General features: G+C 33.0%; 1 non-coding gene across 1 annotated transcript; it reads right to left on the bottom strand.

Moving 5' to 3' along the window:
• Positions 1–11,797: 11,797 nt before the first annotated feature.
• On the bottom strand, positions 11,798–11,869 carry Trnaw-cca. Its single transcript has one exon. It is a non-coding gene; the product is annotated as a tRNA-Trp (tRNA).
• Between the last annotated feature and the right edge of the window lie 661 nt (positions 11,870–12,530).

Genomic DNA, 12,530 nt, shown 5'->3' with positions numbered 1-12,530 from the left:
CCACACGAGAATATAACGTTTCGTCCGTCCCACCGTTTAGTCCCACTGTCACCATTAAAGTGACATAGGGTACGGTTACGAAATAAAATAAGTTCCAACCGTCCCTTCGTCGCAAAAGGTGGGACGGATAAAACTATTTATTCTCATCTGTCTCCACGTGGGGACAGAGAGGGTGACGGTCGGGAATAATCCATTCCATAAATTAATAACTTTTTAGGTCTTCTGTAATTTGATTTTTCTGTATACAATTGTTAAAACAACGAAAATCAATCGTATTCCTTTGGTATAAAGTTCAAATTCGTATGAAAAGTCTTTTGCTTAGAATATTTTTGTACTCAGTGGTTTAATTACAGCTAATGACTATCATGTCGGGAGTTTTTTTTGTCCCTGTCACTACCGACACGTGCGAGAGTGATGGATGATGTTAACAAATTTGTCTCTGGAATTCGTGTGGTTTGGTTGTTACTATTTTTAGTGGCCAGCGGATATGTTTCCGTCTGCCACCTAGATTTAGTAGTTTTACTGTTTTATGAATAACTAGCATTCGCTCGCGACTCCGTCCGCGACGAATTTAAAAAAACAAAAGTGAGTAGCCTATATGTGTACTTCCAGACTATCCTCTACATCTATACCAAATTTCATCGCAATCCGTTCAGCAGTTTAGGTTACAAACTCTTACAAACATCCATCCATCTAAACTTTCGCAATTATAATATTAGTAAGATAAAATTTGATTTAAAACAGTCTCTATACTAAGATCAATTTAAATCTAAGCATAATTTTTTACTTCTAAAGGTAGTATAGTTTTCAAAGAATATTTGAGAAACCAAATATCGCTTGTTGATTACTTTAAGAGACCATTAATGGAGATTTTAAATGTTAAATTTACACTAAGGGAGATAATCACAAAAATTTGAAGAACAATACAAATACTTTTAAAAAAACACAAAGAAGATAATAACGATACATGTGTACATTATTTTTAAAATCAACAACCTTCACTTGACACGTATTTTAGGTAATCATTTAAGAAATGACATACTTAACAACTAAATTGACTGAATACTGAAAACTTAACACTATATTACAAGACGCAGGGCTGCCAATTCACTAAAAAAATTAGACGCTTGAGGGATGTTTCACATTAAAATACAGTGGTTAAATCTATACGAAAATTAATTAATTAGTTTGAGAGTTTGTCGCCTAGAAGTATTTCCCATAATGGGCGATAACCACCCCCGTATTGTCGCCGGAGGCTGCAGAAAGGGAAGAGGCCCCGAAAAAATTTGAGGAGACTGTTGGTTATTGTTCATTTGATTAAAATATATTCTTAATTGTAAATCATTATTATTGCTCTCTTTAGTAAGAATAGTCTCATATATAATAGGTTTTAAAGGCGAATTAGTTCTTTTTTATATTGATAATAAAAATGCGCTTAAAAATAAGTGTTTATTAAATAGGTATGGAAAAGACTGGTCTTCAAAGATATGGCAAAAGAACTTTCATACGTAGTGTAACATGACAGAAACAAACGACACTCGCATGACATGCTGAAATGTTCATATAATGACATTGTTAGGTAGCCTTACGAATGATTGTATATAGGACTTTGTAGCCCTGCCTAACCGCACACAAATGCTAACCATTTCCCACGGGTAGCTCTAGTCGATTTGATATTCTATGGTATCCCATATCTATGCAATACTCAAAGGGTTTTGAAGACTTTTATATAATACTAGCAGGCGGCTGCGCTTTATTTTGTTGTTTACATTTGTCAAATGTCAAAATTACCGTTACCATAATGTTGCCACCTTAATGTTGGCAGCTTGTAATTCATGGTCCCTTTCCTACATGAAGCTTTTTTTTCAATTTATTTACTCCTCAGTTTAATAGCGTGAAAATATATATCCTAAAGCGTTTCGTAAATGTAGGGATTTTTGTTAAAGAAAGAGTTATTCAAAAATATGCTGTGATTGCTGACATCCTACGGCACAAAGTAGTGTGTGTTTACGCTTTATTATATTAGTATAGTATTAAAGCTATAAATAACTTTAAGTATAGATAACTTCGTAATTATAGTATCCGTCTATAATGTCATCACGTACTCAGTAAAAGGATGCAGTATTCTGAGTGGTACTTCTAATTTTAAGTGTCTTATAGTGGGAAGCTGCGACTTGTTACCTCAGTGTAAACACAACGTTCACACATTTATCTTGTATCAGTGTAGACATAGCCTTAGATCATAATTCAGTAATCCGTATATCCATAATACGATGAACATAAAGACTATGGGCCTGTCCCACAATTCTTGAAAACTGTCAGATAAAAATCAAAAATATAAAATATGTGATGGAAATATCGGATTTTGGTATTCTATCTGACAGTCACTTTTAAGCTATCTGATCCTCTATCAGCCAGTAGTGGGACAGGCCCTTAGTAGGCTCACCTTTGACTAAACTATCGCACAAATGTTGTGCGATTGTCGATTGTTTCGTTGCCAATTCAACCGTTTAGTTGCATAACTAAAGAGAGAGTAGTCTGCGCCTTTTAAGCTCATAGAAAAGCGAGACTAAACTGCGATAGTTTAGTTTTAGGTGTGCGCGCTCTTTAGTAATAAAGGTAAGATTAGATAGTTCTTTGATCATGTTAAAAATCTAGGTCCCGAAATGCAAAAGTTTGGATGAAATTTATTAAAAGAGAAAATGAGTTTTAGTAAATAGTACATCCAGTAGAGTGTGTTTTAGTAATAGTATATTTTATACATCTATACTATTATAATAAAGCGTAAACACACACTTCTTTGTTGCCTAAGATGTCAGCAATTACAGCATGTTTTTGAATAATTCTTCTTTTAATAAAAAGCCCTACACTTACGTCACGCTTTAGACTATATATTTTAACGCCATTAAACGTAGGGGGTAAGTATTTTGGATACAAACCCTAATGTGGAAAAGAGACCATAAGTTGCTGCCAACATCAAATAAGCAAGGTTGTAACCATGTCATGTCATTTTGACATTTGCTATTGATAATTTGACACACGTAAACAATAAAATTTTCATAATGTTATGCGGATGAAGTCGCACGGGAACAGCTAGTTTTAATATAATCCAAAGCTGTTCTTACAAATTAAGATATCATTATATCTCAAAAAATGTATTTCTTTAAAAATATTTCAACATTCTGAATTCGTCATTATGTTAAGTGAGTCTATACAAAGCGGAGTGCTTCCGTCCGATGTATACGCACCCTAACATTAGGCCGCACCCAGACGCACCCACGGTCGCGTATTTAATTCTTTTATCACTGAATTAATTGTTACTCATTTGTCTTCAATATTACATTTGTAGGTATATTTTATTTTATTTTTAAAATGGAAAATAATAAGTTTTTCCTGTAACATTTTATGAATAGCTTTCGCCAGAGACTCCGAGAGAATTAAAAAAAATAGTAAGTAGCCTATGTGTTCTTCCAGTATGTTCTATGTCTATTTCAAAAATTCTTTCACCATTAAAAAGCTATGTTATCACTGGATAACATAGGCTGATTAAAAAAATTACGTGGATGAAGTCGCTAGGAACAGCTAGTTTTATACCTATAAACAGGATAATTCCTGATACGCTTAAAACTCTAGTTGCTAGAGTTTTAAACTGTATAATTTAATCGAATGTTCTAGAATATAAAAACTGTAAAATCGTAGAAATAGGCATATACGTTTATTATGACGTCATAAAACGTCACAGAGAAAACTTCACACATTCTTTTTGAGAAGAGAATAGTTTGTAACACTTGGATAGATGGCCTCAATCGAGGTACAGGCGTGGAAATCCTCGGTGATACACTTACAAAAATGACTACGTTCTTTGCAAGGAGGCGAACTCCGCCTCTACTCACCAATAACCAATTAGGTAGCAGTGAGTGAAAACGACGGGATAGGAAGGGGAAATATCCTATTTACGTGCGTCTCCTCTTCCGTGGATTAAGGGTAGGCAACGCACCTGCAATTGCGGATGTGTATGGGCAGCGGTCGCTTCGCCATTTCGGCGGATTCGGGTGGCCGCTTGCTCGTTTGCCACCTAATAATATAAAAAAATGTATTATTCCGCGGCGTCTCATATATATTCAAACGACTATTGCATTAAAGGTAGAACACTGACAGATTCCCCAACTGTACGTTCCAGTTTGACACAACTTCAATATAAGTTCAAATCCGTTTGCTATTACAGTGTAGGACAGGTTTGGTTCTAACTTTAATATTGGTAGTTTGACAGTTCAATTCCGTTCACCTTACCTCTGAAATGGTGTCTGGGTCTATCATGAAAATGCGTGAATGGTTTAGTAACGTTTTCGTTACGTTATCGACAAGGTATGAGATTTTTTGATTGACGAACGTACCCTACGTTACACAAATCTAATACAAATTTTGTCGATGACGTTACAACGTTTACCAGAATGTTCGTGATCAAACCTCTGTTCACTTAATATTTCAAATGCACACCATTGTGACGTAATCGGTCTTTTAACCGACTAACTCGGGCAATCTATACTACTGTAGTAAAGCGTAAACACACACTTCTTTGTTGCCTAATATATCAGCAATTACAGTGTATTTTTGAAAAATTGTATTTATAATAAAAAAAACCCTACACTTGCGTCATGCTTTAGGCTATATATTTTCACGCCATTAAACTTAGTGGGCAAATATTTTGGATGAAAATCTTAATGTGGGAAAGAGACCATAAGTTGCTGCCAACATCAAGGAAGCAAGGTTGTCATCGTGACGTCATTTTGACATTTGTAATTGATAATTTGACAACAAAATAAAATTTTCATAATTTCATGCGGATGAAGTCGCACGGGAACAGCTAGTTTGTATATAAATTCTCTTTTTAACATAATAATGTGGTAAAGTAACAATTAAGCTGTCACGAATTTAATTGAGCAAATAAAATCCATTATTTTGTTAAAACAATACTATTCAGAATCCGTCGCTGTCGCTGACATGAATCTCGTGTCATTTTATTCTGTTATTCAACGATATAGTTGGACGAGAAATGAGCGTCCAGCGTGTTACAGATGTCCTGTTATTGACAGCCAATGGCCGCCATATTGGTTTTATAAAAGTTGCAATAATGCAATTTGTTTTATTTTTAAAAATTACTAGCTGTTGCTCGCGACTTCTACGAAAAATGTAGCCTATATTACTCACTGATAGTATAGCTTTTTAATGGTGAAAGAATTTTTGGAATAAGCCCAGTAGTTAAGGTATTTCAATACATAAAAGGATTGAAAAATACAAATCTTTCCTTCTTTATATTAGTATAGAGTAGCTTTCGCCCGCGACTTAGTCCGCGTTGAATTAAAAGAAAAGTAAGAAGCCTATCTTCCAGACTATCCCTACATCCATGCCAAATTTCGTTAAGACCCGTTCAACAGTTTCTACAAATTCATACAAACATCCATCCAACTTTCGCATTAATAATAGTAAGGTTTAAAAAATAAAAGATATTTAAAACAATGTTGCTTATTACGTCATATATTTGTAACTTTTTGGTACTACCATATTTCCATTTTAATAGTGTTTAAATGTAAACTAGGTACCATCATTTTTATTATTTCTTTATCAATACTTCAACACAAAACATAACAATTACAGAGCTCATATTATGTTGTTATTTTCTTCGTGTCACATCTTGCACTCTTTTGTTTTTCGCCTAAACTCATATTTCACTTTTTTTTTACATTTTTCCATTTGTATTTGTCGGTGGCCAGTGCTAACATCAATATACTGACGAAATAGTTCTTACAGAAACTGAATACTGATTTAAGTACATACTCCTTATCTCTAAGTTATCCAAGATAGAACAATGTCCAGTGTTATCAGAACAAACTTCCGTTGTATTTAGTTAATTCTTTAAGCATATCTCATACTATGTAGCGGTGACTCATCAGTGTTAAGAGTGAAGTCATCTATATCCATACTAATATTATAAAGAGGAAAGATTTGTACGTATTGAAATAAATCAAAAATTGCTGGACCGATTTTAAAAATTCTTTCACCATTAGAAAGCAACGTTATCAGTGATTAAAATAGGTTATAATTATAAATTTCATGTAGACGAAATCGCGAGCAACAGCTAGGTATACAAATTTTATAAGATTAGAAACAGTGCTGGACTAAGGAGATGTTAGAACAAACAAGACACAAAACTATACTTAACTAAAAAAAAAAACAAAAGAAGTTTTTAAATAAAAGTAGTTACCTTTTAGGACCTTACATAGCGCGTTTTTCTGTTGTAAAGAAACTACTGGAGCTATTAAACCAAAATAAAGAAAGAGAAACTTCTTGATTATAGAATTGCTTTTAAATTTCTATCTCACAATCATTAGAAAAAACTTCTAGAGCGTTACTATCTATAACAGGAAAAAGGACTTTATTTTACTAATATTATAAAGAGGATAGATTTGCACTTTTGTATGTATTGAAATAACTTAAACACTACTGGACCAGATTCTTGAACATTTAAAAGCTATGTTACCACTGTAACATAGGATATATTTCTACTATTTTTTTTAATTTACGCGGGCGAAGCCGCGAGCAACATTGGACTTATAATATATAAATCAAAAAACTACTGAACTAAAAAAAAAACATCTAAGTTATATAAATTCAAGCAAGACTTACAAGTTCCCCTGGCACCGTTTATTACAATCAGGGCGCTGAAGCCCTCTCTGAATGTAATTAGAATGCGGACAGACTGACAAAGCAATTATGTCTCTGGTCAACTTCACTTAGATATACGATGTTATATACACATTTATACTAGTTATTGCTCTCGATTTCGTCCGCGTTAAATTAAAAAAATATACCCTATGTTACTGATAACGTAGCTTTTCAATGATGTAAGAATTTTTAAAATCGACTCAGTAGTTTTTGAGTTATTTAAATACATACAAAAATCCAAAAATAAAAATATTTTCTCATTATAAATATTATATGCGACTTGCAAGTGTGAAATTAAAAAATAGCCTATGTTACTCAGTGATAACGTAGCTTTTTAATGGTGTAAGAATTTTTAAAATCGGCCCAATAATTTTCTAGTTATTTCAACACATACAAAAAACACAAATCTTTCCTCTTTATAATATTAGTAAAGTGTAGAGCATTAACAGAAATAATAGATTTACGTTAAATATTGATTATTTTAAAATTGCTAAGGAAGAGAATTTATAAACAGTAAAAATCTATACTATTATAATAAAGCGTAAACATACACTTCTTTGTTGCATAACATGTCAGCAATTACACCATATTTTTGAATAATTCTATTTTTAATAAAAAGCCCTACACTTACGTCATGCTTTTGGCTATATATTTTCACGCCATTAAACTTAGGTGGTAAATATTTTGGTGGTAACTCTAATGTGGGAAAGAGACCATAAGTTGCTGCCATCATCAAGGAAGCAACATTGTCAAGGTTTGTCATGTCATGTCATTTGGACATTTGCTATTGATAATTTGACAAACGTAAACGATAATATAAAATTTTCATAATATCATGCGGATGAAGCCGCACGGGATCATCTAGTATAGAATAAGAATCCTACTAAATACAGACATCTCGGCTCCAAACAAATAATAGCTCTAAATAAAAAGAATTTATGCCCTTCGCTAAGTAAAAGGAAACTTGCCAGAAAGATAAAGGATAAGAGGTGAATGCTTTAATATCTGAACTGAAATATAACTAGTTTTTCTTTTATGTTCATACTAGCTGTTCCCGTGCGATTTCATCTGTCAAACTCTCAATTGCAAATGTCAAATTACCAATTACCTTACTATGGTTACCTTGCTTCCTTAATGTTGGCAGAAACTTACGGTCTCTTTCCCACATTAGGGTTTTTAGCCAAAACATTTACTAAGTTTAATGACGTGAAAATATATAGCCTAAAGCGTGACGTAAGTGTAAGGCTTTTTATTAAAAAAAGATTTATTCAAAAATATGCTGTAATTTCTGAGATCTTAGGCAACAAAGAAATGTGTATTTACGCTTTATTATAATAGTATAGATAGTTTAGATTTGTTTTTCTATCTTAGCAAGGAAAAAACGTCTTAATACAATGAGTCGCTTCAACGAGATGTATAATGTAAAAATTTAAAAATCAAAAAATGCTGCTATAATCCTATGACATACCGGGAGAAGATTGGAATGACATCATAATCATCAAAATAAATTCAGTCATTTAGATAAAAGAATTTACATACAAACAAACATAGTAACCTCAGTCTGTCAGTCTGGTAAAAATCATACTAATATTATAAATGCGAAAGTTTAGATGGATGGATGTTTGTTAGACTTTATAGGCTAAATGGCTGAATGGATTTCGATGAAGTCTGGAAGAACACATAGGATACTTTGTTTATTTTTTTCGCGCGGACGGAGTCGCGGGCGGAAGCTATTCTTTTATAAAATACTCGACTAATAATAAAACGTTTGTTTCACATTAAGAGGGGGCGCATAATTTTTAAATAAACTATCACAAAACTGCTGTGCCATTGTCGTTTGTTCTGTAATTCAATTATTTAGTTGCACAACTAAAAATCGAATAACGTACCTCCATATATAGGAATCAAAGCAAGACTAAACAGTTGTTTTTGAGTACGCAAAAAATAAAGATACACTTTAAGTTACTTGATATCATATATTATTCTAAAAATACTTTTTTATTCTCATCTTAACAATTCTTGAATACAACGAAGTATCAAGGCATCGAATTGAACAGCTCTCAATAACGGAGGTCTTATGAAAGAGCTCAGACGAACCGAGAAGGTTTTATTTAAAAATGAAATTGGAAATCAATTCCGTGCTACCTTAGATTTAGGGTTACCACATTTTAAGTTTTATCAGAATTGTATGAGTTTGCTTGGTGATTATCACGGGGTGACAATTCATCACATTTATGTGTCGTCCTCTAAAAGTCAAAGTTAGACCATTGTTTTTCTGCGATTTCTTAAGAGTCTTTATTCTATTTAGGTCTAAGTTTATTGAAAGTTGACAACCCTAGATCTAGTCTTCGATCCCAATAGCCCACAAAAAGACGCCACCGAACCAATAATGGTATTTACAACTTTTGTCATATTATAACACTAGCTGTTCCCGTGCGACTTCATCCGCATGAAATTATAAAAAATATTTTATTGTTTACATGTGTCAAATTATCAATAGCAAATGTCAAAATGACATGACATGACAAACCTTGACAATGTTGCTTCCTTGATGTTGGGAGCAACTTATGGTCTCTTTCCCACATTAGGGTTTTTATCCAAAATATGTTTAATGGCGTTAAAATATATAGCCTAAAGCGTGACGCAAGTGTAGGGTTTTTTATTTAAAAAGAATTATTCATAAATATGCTGTAATTGCTGACATCTTAGGCAACAAAGAAGTGTGTGTTTACGCTTTATTATAATAGTATAGATTTATATCTACGACTGAAGACATTTATTTGAAGTGTGTTTTAATATTTATGATGAAAAAATATCGTCCATCAGTACCGTACCGTTAGTTGTTGAACTGAAACGATTTGTTAACTTAATATAACTTGCATGAGGTCAAATTTAAATTTAGTTTCGATTGCTGTTACCCGCAAGTTCATCTATGTCAGCAACCTTTTAGAGAAAGTCCGGTCAAAATCTGCCCAGCCGTTTGGTAGATTACCCGGAACAAACGCGGTTTACAGACAGACAGACAAAATTTTAAATGCGATTTTCGTTATTAGCAATGCAAATACGTCTTCCCGGAATCTGAAATTTTTCTTTTGATTTTGCAAACAGATACTACAATTTTATTACATGTATAAACAGATAAGTTAGGCATAATTCATAAGGTAGATAAAAAAACCAGCAAAATATAATCTGGGCCGATGAGATGCGGTTTTTACATCTACCTACAAAAATATAGAAATCTAGAATGAATAATAAATTCTTTACTGATATAACACAAATCATCCGAAGTGTTCGCAATAAATAGGCCGTTTTATCTACAAATTTGTAACTACCCTCACCTCTTAATGTTATCGCTTCGGAAACTTGCCTTCAACTTTTGTAAGGGGAACAAATTTCCTTTTAGATAGGAATTATTGTTTTCTCGCCGTCTCGACGTTTTGGCAACACTTCACAATAAAAAAACCTAAGAACTGAATATTATTCTTTCTGCAAAATGGTTTTTTTATCATATAATAAATTAATTTATTTAATTATTAGCTGTTGCTCGTGATTTCGTTCGTTTGATATTAAAAAAATAATAAAAATTATAGCCTTTGTTAGTCACTGATAAAGTAGCTTTATAATAGTGAAAGAATTTTTAAAATCGGCCCAGTAGTTTTTGAGTTACTTCAATACATGCAAAAATACAAATATTTCTCCTTATTATATGTATACAGTAAGTACAGTTAGGGAATTTGGCGGTGACCCACTTTAAAAGTTACAGTCGCTTGAACATTTAGTACGCATTGAAATGACGAATAACCAATGAGATGCTTTTAAATGTGGTCGTGGAATAAAGGTCGGCCAATGGTACAATGCTAATTGAATTTTATAATTATTCCGTAATTTGCGTAACTTACTCTACGCTCACTGGATTTCCAACCGTCACCTCGCTCTGTCCACACGGAGATGAGATTAAAAAGCCTCATCCGTCCCACCTTTGCGACGAGGACGGTTGGAACTTATTTTATTCGATAATAGTTCCACCGGTCACCTTATTGTTGATAATGGGACTAAAAGCTGGGACGGATGAAACTTTTTATTCTAACGTGGGGACAGAGCTGGGTGACAGTTGGGAGTAATCCCACTCACTGACCTTATTTGTCATTTGTAGTAAAATAACAATGTAACTAACATTTACGTAATTGGAGTACTGCAAATTTGCCTGACTGTACCTACTACCAATCTATACTGTTCCATGAGTTGAATATCTGAATTCACTCCCTTCTTATATAAGCGATAATCTAACCATGTCTATAAGGGAAGATTTTTACGGCATTATCCCTCGTTTACGACACGTGACGAAGCTATGAATTTTTAACGATTTCACCACATGTGGAAATCTATCTCAATAATAACTTATGATTTACGGCAGTCGTTTATTGGAATAATCGTATATCACGCTTTTAATATAGAAGGGTGGACTGATAAAGAACATTTTGACATGATAGTAAACGCTATTTTAAAATACCATCATCAGCTAAGAGCTAGGTCCGAGGCTAGTCTAGGAGTGACTAGCCTTTAGTCAATGTTGGTCCAATGCGGGTTGATTTTACACATTTCTTCTCAGATAATAGTTTTCCTTCAACGTTAAAACGGTAGTATGGTAATTCGATAAACTTTAGGACATGTTTTAATATTAAAATGTTTAAAGAATTTTTAACATCGGTTCAGTAGTTTTTGAGTTTGATAGTTACAAAGTTTGAGATTTTTCTTCTTTGTAATACTTGTTCGTGTGTCACCTGTCATTTGTTAGCGGCGCGACATTTCGCCACATCCTCATTATCTCGCCTTCCGACGTTTAACTCCTTCCTTCCTCTGTCAGTAACTGCAAGCGGTCGTTGGTAACATATAGACGATACGATTTTTTTTTATTTACAATTTTTTTTTAATATTTGAAATAAAAAATGCAAAATTCCTAAAATTTTAATTTGGATTTTGATTATTTTTTCCTTCAGTAATTTAATTTATGAAATGTGAAAGAGGATTGTTTAAAAATAATATATTGAAAAAAAAATTAAAAAAAAAAAAATTTTGACCCCGACGTGATTTGAACACGCAACCTTCTGATCTGGAGTCAGACGCGTTACCGTTGCGCCACGGAGTCGATGTATATCCAAGCGAATTTATTGATCGATTTATTATCGTAAACTCTGTACAAGATAAAAAAATGTTTTTTCAAGTGTAAAATTTTTACGTCACTGTTCTTGTTTTCTAAAGGAAATATTTAAATAAACTGATAATCATTTAAACGATTAATTTTCTTCAGTGCCAGATAAAAATATTAACAAATAAATTTCCAACAAGAAATTACTATATAAATAAAACCAATCATTTCTTAACATTAAAGATGTATGAAGAAACGTATAAAAAAATAAAACATAGATATTCTCAAACAGAAGTGAAAAGCTACTAAAAAATTTATAAAGACATGCAGCGAACTAACTTTGAAGCGAAACTCATATTTTGACATAAAACAAACTCTGTATACATGTTACCGACAGATAGTGAATACCATACGTTTGTGATTTGCCTAGAAAAAAATGTGTCTTAACAAATGGCATAATGAATGTACAAAGTGACATGTTAATATCGATGTTTTAGAAGCTTTTGTTGTTAAAGAAACGTGTTCTTGCTTGCACTAAAAGGTTTTGGATCTTGTCTTTACTGTCCCTTTTTTCATAATAAAAGGGGGCAAATGAGCGGCGAGAACACCAAGGTGGTCAACGATGCCCATGTACATCCGTAACACCAGAGGTGTCCTATGC

Source organism: Papilio polytes, unplaced genomic scaffold (genome assembly GCF_000836215.1).
Source record: "Papilio polytes unplaced genomic scaffold, Ppol_1.0 DF824169.1, whole genome shotgun sequence".
Classification (NCBI taxonomy): domain Eukaryota; kingdom Metazoa; phylum Arthropoda; class Insecta; order Lepidoptera; family Papilionidae; genus Papilio; species Papilio polytes.
This window is presented reverse-complemented; position numbering and strand designations above follow the sequence as displayed.